At 34.7% G+C, this 16,315-nt stretch overlaps 1 long non-coding RNA gene across 3 annotated transcripts in view; it reads right to left on the bottom strand.

Moving 5' to 3' along the window:
* Positions 1–16,315, bottom strand: part of LOC111098608 — a 231,158-nt gene that overhangs the window by 128,298 nt on the left and 86,545 nt on the right. The window contains exon 6 of one of the 3 annotated variants that reach the window (XR_005368983.1): positions 13,384–13,532. The exons of the other annotated variants lie outside the window; for them this stretch is intronic. This is a non-coding gene — a long non-coding RNA (uncharacterized LOC111098608). Of the gene's footprint in view, positions 1–13,383; positions 13,533–16,315 lie in introns of those variants that run through there. 3 annotated transcript variants of the gene reach the window in all.

Here is a 16,315-nt window from a genome sequence, read left to right as displayed (position 1 = left end):
CAGGTTAAAACTGAAAATGGTACAATTCAAAATGTGATATAGGTAATAGGTATGTGTAATTTATTCTTTTTCACATGGAAGGGCATTTAAAAGTAATTTCCTGGGAGTATATCTCTTTATCAAAGAGACCTGGTCTCTATGTTATAGTGATATCTTTGTTATTTAGTAGAGGTGCTCTATAAATAGGTCCAAAAACAAAATGAAAAAAAACCACCAATCAGTAAAAATTAAACAGGTAACCTGATCTTATGGGCCTTATAGATTAGTGTTTCACAGCAAGGACTTAATCACATTTCTCTGAATTACCTTCTTCGTGAGCATCCTATGTATTGGCATATACCATGGTCTCAAGTCCTCAGAACCAGAGGCATAATAAACCAAGCCAGAAGCTCTACCATATTTTCCTCCACTCTGGTGCTCTTCAAATACAAGAATGTTTTCTCTAAGCCTCACTGAGAGTAATTTTGTGTGGATTGTTCAACATTTCTCCAGGCAATTGGGGTAAAGTGTGTCTAGGGATGAGTCAGGGACTCTACTATGTCTCTTAAAAAAAGCTAATTATACTCTTATGGGATGATAATTACCATCACAGACTGACAATCTCCAAGGTTTGAATGTATTTTGAACATTTAAATAGTCCACGTCCTTTCTGATTCACGAATCTTTTTATGTACAGGGAAATTAGTACTTCTCAGGAGACTACTACATGCCTACAAACAGTTCTTTGTAGTTGTTGTGGTTGGCATGCCTTACTACAAAAGTAAGAACATCATTTCTTATATTGTACTCATATTTATTTCTCTTTAGTCTTGGAGCATAAACTACCTGGAGTAGTATTTCTTACAACATGGCCCCTCAATCAAACTCAACACACTAGCTCCTAATGAAAGCAACAATAAACATTTTTTTTAAGATTTCATTTTTAAGTAATCTACACCCAACATGGGGCTCAGACTTACAACCCTCATATCAAGAGCTGTATGCTCTGCTGTCTGACCCAGCCAGATGCCCTGAAAGCAAAAATAATCTTAATTAAACTTTGCTGAACACAAACATGCATTAAAAAATGTTATTCCGTAATATAGACCTAAAAGCAAATAATAATATAATAATAGAGATTTATATTTATAATATTTATAATATATTTCTTTCTAAACTCTTACATTGTATCTGTATCAGTCAGGGCTCTCCAGAAAAGCAGAACCAGTGGGAGATTTTCTATATATATTATTAGTATATATAATTATTTACAAATAGAATTAGAGTTAAATCTTATTTTATGAAATGTTGTATTAAGTAGTTGTCCTGTAAGTTCAAAACCATTTAAAATATAAATTGTACTTGGAAATACCATAAGTGATCATCAATAGTCATGATAGGGGTACGAAGATGCGTGAGGTAAGGGGATGGCTCTCTATTGTAATCACTTACCATTTTCAATAGACATGTATTTTACAATTCCATTTGGAAATTAACCAGATTTCTAAAGTATACTGGGCACAACTTTTCAGTACTAAAAATCCCAGTGTCTCTCCAACCATCTTGGGTCTCAAGATTAATTTGAGAGGTATTGCAGAGATGGAAATCTAAAATTATAAGTATAAATTTAAGTGTGTATACAGACAGACAGACACACAGACACACACACACACACACACACACACACACACACACACACCTGTTAGGGAACAGAGGAAGAGCCTAAGTGGAATATAATTGAACCAGGAAGATCAATTGTAATAGAGGGCCGCACCTAGGAGAGGGATGCTCTTGAATGGGGAATAGTTTTACTAAAGTTGGAATTGACATCGTCAATGGAATAAGAGACAAACAGCAAGACAGAGATACATTTTCCCCAAGGCCAGGAGGGATATTCTCTAACAAGGAGATTCCTACAGTGATTATTTTCGTCTGATTCACTCTCCCTGTGGGGCGCTCTATAGTTATTTCATAAAGAAATTCTACTTTCCCTTACCATGGTTTTCTTTTTCATTTTAAGTCCAAATATTAGTCTTTCTGGCAGAGAAGGCAGAAACAATTAGCAACTGAACAATTCTTCAAGGAATTGTGTAGAAAAAGCTTCCAAATCATGAATGTATAGTTCTGTTTTGTTCACTGGATTTTAACCCACGCAATTTATTCATATAAAAATATTTATATAGATGTTTAACAATTCTTTCTATACAGATGGCAAGAGATCTACCGAAAGTACACACACTCTTATATATGACTTACCAGCATTTTCCAGATCACCCAGAGGTTACTATTAACTGTAACATTATAGATCTATGGCAAATTTTAGGTCATTTCTTCTAGGACAGAAAAAAAACAAAAAAACAAAAAAACAAAACTTAGACTCTTCACCTTTCATTTCCATAGTAATGAAAAAGAATATGGAGCAAGAGAATTTGGTGCTCAGAAATATTAGCTACTATTTACATGAGATGTCCAAGGGAACATTGTGAGGGAATCTTAAGGCTAAACGAGGCTAAAAACACCAGTTATTTAGCCAAGTTTTCCAAGACCAGGACAAAGAAAACAATCAGTGAGCCAAAAGGCAAAGCAGAATGCAGATGAGCGAGTTAAATGAAGCCATTAAAACAGAAACTGAGCAGAAATAAAGGAGAGTTAGACAATGAGAACAGGCAGTTGCGTATGGAGTGGGCTGAGCTGGAATTGTACCTGGAACAGATAACGGCCACCTGAGAAGAACCCAAACAAGTGTGTCTATTGAATCATGTCATGGATATATGTGGCTTTCATCAAGATGAATGGGTAACCTACCTGTCATTCCAGCAAACTGCACCTAGAAGTATTCATAAAACTGCAGGACTTTGTGAGGCACCGTAGGATGTCAAAGGTAATGACGGTATTTCAAGTGCCCCAGTTTGTCTGAAAGACTATCTTTTACTCTTCACCCTCTTTCAAAAGGCAAAAGGGCGACCAAAAGGTCTTTCATACCTACTTAGGTAGGACAGTAACATTGACCATGACGGATCATTGCCTGGAGTCCACACCTAGTCAAATATTCCAATTTTCTTATCCTTCCTCTTCATGAAAATGTAGAAACCTCACAAGAGATGCCAATAGACAGAAGAGGTTGTGGACTGTTCATTTCCAACACACCAGGCCGTCACTTCTGAAAGTGCAAACACATATTAGGGCATTTACAGATGACTGAGAAAGCCAAGGGTAGTTTCAGATTACCAAATCAGAAGAGGTGGGAGGAAAGGAAAGTAGTTAAATACTGAATCTTAGTTACAGAACCAAAATATTTAATTTAAATAGTGTAAACATGCTTAAAGTTCTTCTCTCTCCGTTTCTGGAGAGAGGTACCTGACAGCTTGCACAAACCTCTACTTACCCCCTTGGGCTTCTAGGAAAGGGGGGAAAAACTACCTAAAGCAAGTAATATTTTGACTGTCGAAGAATTATGTCAATGTGCAGTGTTCTGAGAACTTGTTCAATACAAAGAAAGTAAATAGTCTCCTTGAAGTTTTTCAAACTTCAAAGATAGGTGACCAAGGACATCTCATACTTAGCAGGACATCATAGGGGATTTTATTAAAAATATGCTGTGTAATGTTATGGAAAAGAATTATTCATCCTTAATAATGCATATTTAATATATGGGAGATATATAGGTACCTTAGGGAACTCTAGCCTGGGGCATAATTTAATCAAGATAAATTTAAAATCCCTTAGATTGAGAGATGTCGTCTTGTTTACCGAAAATGCCACATGTAGTTGAAGCACTGACATCCCTTCTAAGACATTAGTTTTATATAACAGAAAATGTCTCCTGCTTCCTGGACAAAAGTGCATGAGGCCTCATGTCCTATTAAGCTGAAAGCATGAGTTACAAAATGAATTAAAAAAACAAAAGGGAAATAAAAGGGGGCTTTAGTATTTTTTACAAGGACAGCAAATCTCTCAGATTCAGAAGGGAAGAAAACATTCATTCATAACAGTCTGTTTTCAAGCACTTGTCTCATCACCCATATATGGTTATGAACTGTCATTTCTGTTGCACCTTTTGTTCTCTCGGGTAGTGGTGGCTAATATGAATTATTCTTTAATTTATAAAAGAGGTTATCTTTCTTTTTAAGTTTTTTTTCTTTCTGTAGCACTTAAAAAAAAATACCATTGAGAGTCAAGAGAACTTTCCACCTCTATTCTCATGACTGTCAAAATATATTCTGTTCTTCTTTACAATAGCATTACACCAAACAACTATCAACATTCTTCCTCCAATTGTACACAATATATTCATATCCATGCAGAATGGGAATAAGTTAAAAGTCGTTTCCAAATGCCTAAAATCTTGACGTCAATGTAACAGCTATATGAATCAGATTTGTGGGTGAGATTTTTACCTGGTTCCTAGAAATGGTGAGCAAGTTAGTGATTCTTAGGTTCCTCATATTTAAAATTAGAAAAAGAAAATGAATAAAACCGTTTTCACAGAAAGAAGCAAAGGTTTGCAGCATTTTTTCACTAATATCAGTAGCATCACATGTGTGAACTGCGTTGATGGTTTAAGACCAATATCCTGATTCATCCTCTTTGTAAAAATGGTAACATTAGGCTTAATGGTAACATTAGACTTGAGTATTATTCAAAATGAATTATTAAAAAATAAACAACTGTACTTACACACTGAGACATCTTTGCAAACATTATAGGATGGGCATGTGACATATGACATTGTTCTGTCTTATGTATTCAAAAATGGGAAAACTAAATGGAGGATAATGCATATTTGTTTTGGACTCCAAACAATTTTAATTTTATAAATTCAGTGTTGGAGCTACTTTATATGAATAACTGTACTGATTTCCACACTGTGAATATCAAATAGGCATTATTAATTATTACTGCCATTGCACAAATGAGAAAACAATCTCTTGAGAGATTTTTACTCTAGTCACATAGATAAGAAAGAGGGGAACACAACACGAACCCAGATCTAAGTTTAATGGGAATCTTCCACTGTACCTCAATGCATTTAACGAATATCTAGTTAGTATCAGTTGAAGAAAGAGACTCACAAATGTAATATGTTACACACATGCAACCTCCTACTGGAAATCTCCTGATAACTAACAGAAATCTCATAGTGTGTCGAAAATCAAGGTAACTACCAAACATCTCCTCACACACACCGCCACTGAAACAACACAAAACAAATTTTCTTGAATGGTTCTCCTCATCTCAATAAATGGCACCACAGTGTGCCCCTGAAAACTCTGCCCCATATCCAGAGGTCAACCTTTCCATCACTCTCTAAGTCCCAATATTCCCATTTGCCTCTTTTTCTACTGTAAACTCTAGCCAAAGCCACTTCCTTTCTCCTTTAGAATATGACAAGCATCCCCAAACCTGCCTCCCTACTTCCCTATGTGTCAACCCCTCCCTCAGTGATCTATTTTCACAGTAGCCATAGTGATATTTTGAAAAATCACAAGGTCTTGGCTCCTTTTTTGTTTTTTTTTGTTTTTTGTTTTTTTGTTTTTTTTTAAACAGGGTGAAAGAGAGAGAGGGCCGGGGGAGAGGGAATGAGGGAATCTTTTAAGCAGGCTCCATGCCAGTGTGGACCTCTCCACACGCAGCTCTATCTCACAACCCTGAGATCATGATCTGAGCCAAAATAGAGTCAGATGCTTAAATGACTGAGCCACCAAGGCACACCGAGACTCTTGGCTCTTGATTTTCTACTTCCCACACACTCTGCTATGATTCCTTGGTTGCTTTTCCATTGCTAACAAGTCAAAAAAAAAAAAAAAAAAAACTCCTTTATGATGAACAGAGATCCAAATTTGATATTTTCCTGTCTACCTCTCCAGCTACACTTCCCAGCATTCCTTTCTTTTCTTGTCTTAGTTCTGGTTGTTAGAAAAAGCCTAGATTGAGTGGCTTAAAAAGTAGAAATTTATTTTTCGTAGTTCTAGAGGCTGGGAAGTCCAAGATCAGAAATGCCAGCCTGGTTATGTCCTGGTGAGAACCTGCTTCTTCACTTACAGATGGTTATCTTCCCATCATGTTCTCACTTGGTGGAGAGAGCAGGGGAAGAAACCTCTCTTGTGTTTCGTCTCATAAGGGTCCTAATCTCATTCATGAGGGCACTACCCTTATGACCTAACTACTTCTCAAAATCCCCATCTCCTAGTACCATCACACTGAGGAGGTAGGATTTCAACAAATGAATTTGCTGGTGACACGAACCCTTAGTCCATAAAACTGATTCCTACCCCAAAGTTTCTCGATCACTTTCCCAATTTGGGGAATATGCCGTCCCTTTTCCAGTCTATGACTCTACATGTGTGCGTCTTCTCTCTTTCTAGAATATCCTTTCTCTAGTCCTTTGTATAGTTACTATTCCTTAGAAATCTCAGCCAAAAATTTCCTGACTCATCTTAGTTAATGAAAATTGTTTGCCTGCTTACGAGCTACCTCTTCACTTTATTTCCCCCATTATCTTCAATTATTATTTCCTATTTATTTTCTTGTTTATTGTGTCTCCCTAAGATCAAGGTCAAATTCAAACTTGTATTCTCAGCTCTTGTCAAATGCTAGATGACCACACAATTATTATATCAGCTAAAAGTAAGAAAAAAATGAGGGGGACAACACCAAATACTGGCAAGAAATATATGGATGATGAAATCACATCATTCATATATTGTTGGTGAAACCACAAACTGGTACAGCACTCTGGAAAACAGTTTGGCAATTTCTTTAAAAAACTAAAACATATGCTAAAATACTACCCAGCAATTGTACTTCCGGATATTTATCCCAAAGAAATAAAAATCTGCACAGAATCTTCCATACCAGCTTTAATTTTAAAAGCCCAAGGCTGGAAACAACCAAAATGTTGGATATGTGAATGGTTAAACAAATTGTGGTACATCTATATGATGGAATACCACTCAGCAATAAAAAGAAATAAACTGTAATGTATAGAATTGTCGAATCATTATATTGTATACTCAAAAGTAATTCAACACTCTATGTTAATGATACTTCAATTAAAATTTTTTGAAGGAATAGATTACCGAACCATGCAGTAAACTGGATGGATCTTAAAGGTATGCTGAGTAGGGGAAAAAAATAATAAAAAGTTCTCATATCCCATATGTAACTTTTAGAAATTAATATGAGGTAAAAAACATATTAGTGATTTCCACGGGTTAGGGATGATGTAGGGTTTGGGGTGGGTGTGACTATACAGCATTAGGGAGAGCATCATGGTGATGGAACAGTTCTATATCTTGATTGCAAGATCAAGATGATCTTGATGAATTTACACATATGAACAACTGAGGTAGAACTATGTGCACACATTGTGCCTATGTCAAATTCCTGTTACTGATATTTTATTCTAATCATAGAAGGTGTAAAAAAAAAAAAAAGAAGGTGAATCTACTGGAGGAAACTAGGTAAAGGGAATATGAAATCTGTGTAATACATCTGAAATTTCCTGTGACTCTACAATGATTTCAAAATAAAAAGATTAAAAAAATGTTGTGTTCAATAAACAACTATAGCTAAATTTATAGAATGTGTACTGTATGCGAATATTTTATATACATTAATTCATGTATAATGATCAATAATAGGATCATATTGACACTGCTGTTATCATCCCTAATTTACAACCTAGTAGTTTACTCTAAGTCACGCAGCTGCTATGGGGAAGACTCACAATTTTAAGCCAAGCAGTTTGGCTTCAGAGAATGTGTTCTTAATCACGACACTATGCTTCACAAAAAATGATTCTTGAATGAAGGAATAAATAGGATTTTTAAAAAAGAAACAGATGTATTTCCTCAAAGGAGAGGCATCATACAAACTTTTGGACAAACACAGGTTGACTTTAACATCCCCTCTCCATTCAAATCTTTGTAGTTTTACATTGATGAGAAAAAGAAAAATCGAGCTAAGGAATACAATGCTACATATCCTCTATTATCAAATTCTCAGAATTCCCTGATTAGACTATCCTAGAGGTAGAAATTTTTCATACTTTTGGAAAGCTTGTTTTAGTCGCAATGTTTCTGGAAATGCAATCACCATAATGAGTGCAAATACATGTAATACTTGATAGATACCAGCCCAGAAAATAAGAAGAACTTAGTAAAAACAAGAGGGCTGATTCTGTTATATCTGCCATCTAGTCACTCAGGATTTACCTTCTTTAACACATTACTTATCATAATCCAATTTTATCTATTTCCTAAAAGAATTGTCCACATTAATCATATGGATTTATTCACATTTTTCCCCTCAAAATGCTGGATGCATTTTTTCCTGAATCACCTAGTCTATTACTGTCAATATTCCACATGGATGAACTACATTCATACATTTCCTGAAAATATTGGTTAAATTAATAAAGAAAATACCTGGTCAATGTTTTCAAGAGTTCAAAGTCTACTGAAAGGAATAGAGACAAAGAGGGAATATTAATGCAAGGTGATGCATATTCTCAATTATTCTTTTTTTCAGCTTTATGGAAATATAACTTTTAATTGTATAAACTTAAGGTGTCTAATATGAATTTGATCCACAGAAATATTGTAAAATTATCTTCGCATATGGTTAGTTAACACAGTCTTCCTCACCTAATTATAACAGTTTTTTTGTGTGTGTGTGTGTGGTGAGACATTTAAGATCTACATTCTTAGCACATTCAAGCTTTTTTTTTTTTTTTTTTTGAGAAAGAGATAGGGAAGAGGAAGAAGGATAAGGAGGGAGAGAATATTAAGCAAAGAATATTAAGCATACCCAGCACGGAGCCTGATGAGATCATGACCTGAGCTGAAATCATGAGTTGGACACGTAGCCAACTGAAGAACCCAGGTGCTGCTGTGGTGCAGCACTTCTAACTACGGTACCCTACTGAATGTAGGATACCCAGCACATATCCATCTTATAACTAGAAGTTCATACCCTATAAATAACATCTCCCTATTTCCTCCACTGCCCAGTTCTTAGTCATTCCTCATCAAATTCTCTATAAACTTTAAGAGACATTTTAAGATTCCTCATACAAGTGAGGTCATACAGTACATGCCATTATCTGACTTATTTCCCTTAGCACAATGCCCTCAAGATCTAATCATGCTGTCAACAATGGCAGGATTTATTTCTTTCTGTGGCTTAGTAATATTCCATTATATATATCATATTTTCTTCGTCCATCCACCCGTGGACACTTTGGTTACTTCCATGTCTTGGCTATTGTGAATAATGCTGCAATGAATATGGGAGTACAGATATCTCTTCAAAATAGTGATTTCATTTCCTTAGGTTGTATTCCCCTAAGTGGGATCATTAGATCACACAACAGCTCTATTTTTTTAATTTTTTGAGGAACCACGGTACTTTTCTCCATAATGGCTATATCAATTTACAGTCTCACCAATAGTACACAAGGGTGCCCTTTTCTCCACATCCTTGAAAATACCAACTACTATCCTTTTTGTAATAGCCCTTCTAGCACAGGTGAGGTGATATCTCGTTGTGGTTCCGATTTCCATTTCCCTGATAGGTAATGCTGTTAAGCATCTTTTCATGTATTTCTTGGGCATGTGGATGTCTTCTTTGAAAAGGGGCTATTCAGGTCCTATACCCATTATTAATTATTTTTTTGTTTTGTTTTTTTGGTGGGGGCTAATTGAATGAATTCCTTATATATTTTGGATGTTAATCCCTTATTGGTTATATAGATTACAAGTATTTTCTCCCATTCCATGAGTTGCCTCTTCATTCTGTTGATTGTTTCTTTTGCTGTGAAGAAGCTTTTTAGTTTGGTGTAGCCACGTTTATTTTTTCTTTCATTGCTTTTGCTTTGGGTGTAAGAGGCAAAAAATCACTGGTTAAGACCAATGCCAATTAGCTTTTGCTCTGTTTTCTTATAAGAGATTTACAGTTTCAGGTTCTACATTTGCCTTTAATCCATTTCCAGTTAGTTTCTGTAAGTGGTGTAAAATAGGGATGTTGTTTCATTCTTTTACATATGAATAACCAGTTCTGCAAAGAACATCTCTTGAAAAGATTAACCTTCCCTACTGAGTATTTTTGGTTCTCTTGCCAAATATTAGTTGATCATATGTGGAGGTTTATTTCTGAGTTCTTTATTCTCCTCCAATCGTCCATTTGTCTGTTTTTATGCCAGTACCATACTGTTTTGATTATTTTAGTTTTTATAGTATAGCCTCAAAACAGGCAATGTGATGCAGCTAAGGTGATGCTTTGTTCTTTCTTCTCAGGATTGCTTTGGCTATTTGGGGGTTGTCAATGGTTTCATACAAATTCTAGGGTTTTTTCTATTTCTGTGAAAAATGCCATTAGTATTTTGATAGAGATTACACTGAATCTGTAGAACACTTTGGGTAGTATGGACATTTGAAAAATGTAAAATTCCAATCCATGAACACAGGATATCTTCCCCTTTATTTGTGTTTTGTGCTATTTGTTTCATTAATGTCTTATGGTTTACAGAATTTTCACATCTTCACTTAAATTTATTCCTAAGTATTTTATTGTTTTTGATGCTTCTGTAAATGTAATGGTTTTATTTTTCAGATATTTTATTGGTGGTATATGGAAAGGCAACTATTTATTTTCTATATGTTGATTTTGTGTCCTGCAACTTTACTGAATTCATCTATTAACACTAAGAATTTTTCTCTGGAGTCTTTTAGGGTTTCCTATATATAAAATCACCTCATCCACAAACAATGATGATTTTACTCCTTCCTTTCCAGTCCCCTTTCTTTCTTTTTCTGCCTAATTGCTCTGGATAAGAATTTAAGTCCTACTTTCGAAAAAGTTGTGAGAGTTGGCACCCTTTTCTTACTTCTTGACCTTAGAGGAAAAGCTTTAGCTTTTTACTGTTATGTATGATGTTAGCTGTGTTTAAGTCACATATGGCCTGTATTGTGCTAAGGTTTGTTCTTCCCATACTCAATTTCTTGAGAGTTTTTCCTTTTTTTTTTTTCTTTTTCATGAAAGGGTGTTGAAATTTCATCAGTTTTTTTCTGCATCTATTTTAAGGATTATATGTTTTATCTTTCACTCTATCAACGAAGTGTATAATGTTTATTGATTTGTGTATGTTGAATCATCCTTGCTTCCCAGGGATAAATCCTACTTGATGATAGTGTATGATCCCTTTGATGTGCTAGGGAATTCTGTTTGCTAGAATGCTGTTGAGGATTTTTATGTCTGTATTCATCAGGGATATTGGCCTGTAGTTTTCTCTTGTGTCTTTATCTGGATTAGGTAATCGAGTAATGCAGATTTCATAAAATGAGTTTGGGATTATTTTCTCTCTTCAGTTTTATTTTTGGAGAATTTGAGAAAGGATTAGCATTAATTTTTTTTAAATGTTTGGTAGAATTTACCAGTGAAACCATCTGGTCCTGAACTTTTCTTTTGGGGGATTTTTTTTTAAGTTACTCCTTCAATCTTCGTAGGTATTATTGGTTTGTTCAGATTTTCTGTTTATTCATGATCCTGCCTTGGAAGGTCATGCTTCTTGAAATGTATCTATTTCTTATAGGTCATCCAATTTTTTGGCATAGAATTGTTCATAGTAGTCTTCTATGATTCTTAGCATTTCTGTGGTGTCAGTGTAATGTGGCCTTTTTCATCTATAGTTTTGTTGATTTGAGTCTTACCTTTTCTTTCTTGGTTAGTCTAGCTAACCATTTTGTTTATCCTTTTAAACAATCAACTGTTATTTTCATTAATGTTTTTCTACTGTCCTAATGTCTATTTCATTTATTTTTGAAAATTTTATTTATTGATTTTAGAGAGAGATAGAGAGGAGAGCAAGAGCAAAGGGAAGGGGAGACGGAGAAAGAGAATCCAAAGCAGACTCTGTACCACTGCCACAGGGCTTGATCCCAGGACACCAACATCACAATCTGAGCCAAAATTAAGAGTCAATCACTCAACGAAATGAGCTATCTAGGCACCTCTCATTTATTTCTGCTCAAATATTTATTATTTCCTTCCTTCTGTCAATTTTGGGCTTAGTTTGTTATTCTTTTTCTAGTTCCTTTAGGTGTTGACATCTTTCTGGTCTTTTTATGCATGAATTTGTAGCTATAAATTTCTCTTTGGGAACTTTTGCTTTTGCTGTATCCCATAAATTTTGGCATGTTGAGTTTAGTATGTTGTTTTGTTTGTCCCAAGATATTTTTTCCTTATGTTTTCTTTCTTGACCATTTGAATATTCAAGAGTGTGTGTTAAGTTCCATATATTTGTGAATTTTTCAGTTCTCCTGTTATTGATTTTTAGTTTGTATCACTGTGATCAGAAATGGTACTAGATATGATTTCACTCTTCTTAAATGTGTTAAGGCTGCTTTATAGTCCAACATATGATCTATTCTAGAGAATTTTCCCTGTTCACTAGAGAAGAATGTATATTCTGATGCTGTTGGATGGAATATTCCATATATATTAAAAATCACTTGGTCTACAGTGTTATTCAGGTCTACCGTTTCCCTCTTCATTTGCCATGTGAATAATTGATCCACTGTTAAAAGTGATGTTTTGAAGTTCCCTATTATTGTTGTCCATATCTCCCTTTCATTCCCTTAATATTTGCTTTAAATATTTAGGTCCTCCAACGTTGGAATGGACACATAATTGTCATATCCTCATAATGAATTGACCCTTTACTTACTATTTCTGTCTCTAGTGAATTTCCATTACTTGCTTGAACAATTGGGAGAATTGTGCCCTTTTTCTAATAAATGTATTAATAAACTTGAGAATAAACAGATGCTTGATTTCCCCTCCCAGATTTAACATATTATATTGTTTATTAAATGTAGGAGGATTGAACAAAAATCTTCATAATTGTGTGCAATACAGAAAATGATTGAAGTAGATGAAAGTGCAACTAACTAGAAATTATCAAAAACTACCTTAGTTAAATCAGTAATAAAAATGAAATTATTATTATATACCAGATACCTTATTTTACAAGCTATTTATATTGGAACAACATATTCTACCTATGACTTAAGTTCAGGAAAAAAAGGACAGTAAAAAAATGGTATCATACACAAAGAAGGGTAACTCACATTTTTAGTCTAACAACAAATAGTGTTTACAGAACAAGTTGTAGCTCATTCTGCGATACAAAACAATCCTGAGGGTTTTTCTTTTTCACCTTCAAATCAAAATTCAAATTAGAATCAGAAATGAAATGATGTTCTTATTTCAGCAATGAATACATAAGTGACTTGATTTTTCTTAAGACCGCATTTTTTAACGTTCATCTGGGTATAACACTCTAAAGAGTCCCTTTCAATCCTTAAAAGATATGCAGTTTGTGAATGTAAAACACACCTTTTTCAGCTCCACTTATTCTGCAGAAGGACCTTTCCATATCAAGGATTAACACAATATGCATCATGGGTTCAAAAATTTCAATTTGCAGCTATCCTTAGCAAATAATGAGAACCATCTGGACTGATTGATGTGGAGATTGAAAGTAATTGATCCTGCAATTGAGAAGCTTTTATGAAACATGAAATTAAACAAGATGATATTAAGCATTCTAAAGTTCATCGGAATGACACACCAATGTGTTACCACTAGCTGTTCATTTTCTTTATATAAAAAAGCCCTGACTGGAAAAATATAACAGAAATAGAAGCTAAAAATAAAAAATCTAGATATTGATGTATTGATCAAAGGTCCACAGCTGGTTTACTTTGTTACAAAAAAACATTCTATGTGGTGCAAAAGTCTTTGATTTCTTGACAAATGTCACTTGCAGGTGAGACATTATTAATGGAATTATAATTACTAATATGCACAGATCACCCTTAAAAAGAGCAAATTATAAAAAAAATAAAAAAATAAAAAAAGAGCAAATTATGTATAAAAGAATTAGCAATAACTTAACCTTTGAATAAAAGTTTACATTATTTCAGATCCTTTTCTTGCTATCTTCCTCTTTGAAAAAAAAAAAAAAAGTGCTTCAGAAGGCCAGTTAAATATTGCCTGATTTTCACAGCAAACTTTGAGGTAAACAGAGTTTATTCTTCCCACTTTAAAGATAAATAGCTAAATCTCCCAGAAACTCTATCATTTGCTCTAGGCTAGGTGAATGGTAGACTGAGCTAAGAATCCAAAGTTTTTATATTTTAAATTTATAGCCTAAAATGTATTCTAGTATATCACATTGCTTCTTGATAAGGAAACACAGACAACTGAAAGCATAAATATTGCTTTGCTAGAAAGTTTTTTTTCCCCAATATTCCATATCGCTAATGATTCCGTTTATTTCCCTGTATAAAAAGACATTTATTTAGGGGAATTATTCCACATTTGTGTTGTATTTAACTACATCACTAACTTAGACATCATTCACAAATCTCCAACATAAAAGGACATCTGGCACCAGTGGCCAGTGTGACTCCAGCTTGAAAGAGAAGGCAGGCAATCTGTGACCTAAGGAAGACATCTGAGAATTTATGAATGTTCGGGAAGTAGTGTAAAAGAAAAAGATCTGAGCCTGGTAGAAAGCTACCATTTCTGGAGATGCTTAACGCTACAAGTATCTTCTCAAAATCGGAGCATAAGGTACAACAACGGCATCCTATGATATAATCTTGGACATCATTCTCAGTAAGGAGCACTATAAAATGTGACAAATTTTAAAATGTGACCAAGAAAGAAGCTAAGAATTCTTTGTTGTACATCTCAGTGCTGAAAGGAAAATAACCTAGCTTGACATCCAGAAACATAATCATGTATTCAGAAAGATGAATATTAATATTTATATTACATTAAAAACAAATCATATAATGTATAGTCATGGAATTATGCATATTTACATAGGGAAGCAATATCCTTTTTGTTTCTCGTAAGCTGCTAGGGAGGTTTCATGTAGAAAATGCGATTTCATAAGCAATGCTAAGAAAAAACACCTCTCGTGAGATTGTGGAGAAAATAGCATATTTCAGAAATAAAACACTCCCTGAGGAAGCTCAGGGGCAAGAAATAATGCATCAATAGATGTGTCCATCCAAGTAGTGAGTCTACCCCATTCTGTTTCATCTATCTAGACAGTCATAACAAAATTTGGGGCTCTCAGATGTTGGCTGTCTCCCTAATGTGGGTGTCCCTGCAGAAGCCAGGGTCAAGCACCCTGACTAGAGACGCCCTTTAGCCAATGAGCAAATTAGAATGAATTGTCATTCACTCTTACACTCATCTCTTTGCTGCCTTATTGGACCAAACCTGTTTCTCAAACTATGTAGGAAAAAAAAAGTGCACAAATAAAAGTGAAATTTATAACCTGCTTGAAGCTGGATGAGAAAAGGAAACCATGAGTTCCTGCTTCTTCAAAGAAATGCCTATTACGTTCCTCTTCCAGGGTAGATTTACCCTTGGTCATAAGTGCTAAAAACAAATGAAAACTCAAGAAAGAATGACCTAGTCTCTACTTCATCCCCCCAAAAAGTTTTAATTAGTTTCCTTGGGAGATATCTCTAATTTTATCAAAATTAAATAAAGGTTATAACTGCTACTATATATTGTGTCAAATATGCCCAATATATTCTAAACACTTTTAATACTTTTTACATATTATTAATATTCATGTTGTTGTTAAAATTGTCAAGGCATACCGGGTGAATATCAATTCTAGAAGTAGATGCTATCATTGACTCCACACGAGGGAATTCAGAAACAGAGAAATTGAGAAATTCTCCAAGATTTTCTAGCTATTAGGTAGTAGACCAGATGTTCAATACAATTTGGCTTCAGAGACTGGCTTATTAATTTCCCTGTTATATCTGCTATTAGACCTTCAATTCTTTATGCAGCAAAAAGGTGTGAGGAGCATTAAATATTAGCCGATAAGCAAACTGCTATAACAAATTAAAGTGAAAGATGTATAATAATTCTCACACAGTATGAACACTGTTCTACAGGAGTCCAGGGCTGGTGTCTGACCAGCAAGTTCAGGAAGTGATTCAGGGCCCCTAGGATGATCCATTTTATGGCACTGCCTGTCCTTTTATTGGACTTTATTATCATCTTCACCCAGGCCATGGAAGGAGAAGAGCAGAAAGAAGGCCTATCTGCAGTTTTAAAAGCCTTGGCCCAGAAATGGTACATATCATTTTCAGGCACATGCCATTGACAAGAACTTGTCACATAGTCACACCTAATTTGGAAACATACTCTAGTTATGTGCAGAGGAAGAAAAGGAAACTGATTCTGTAGAAACTTAACCATCTCTGCCATAACCAACCAACCACGAGAAGATCCG

Source organism: Canis lupus, chromosome 13 (genome assembly GCF_011100685.1).
Source record: "Canis lupus familiaris isolate Mischka breed German Shepherd chromosome 13, alternate assembly UU_Cfam_GSD_1.0, whole genome shotgun sequence".
NCBI classification, from domain to species: domain Eukaryota; kingdom Metazoa; phylum Chordata; class Mammalia; order Carnivora; family Canidae; genus Canis; species Canis lupus.
Note: the sequence above shows the minus strand (reverse complement) of the source record. Positions and strands in the feature narration are given on the sequence as shown.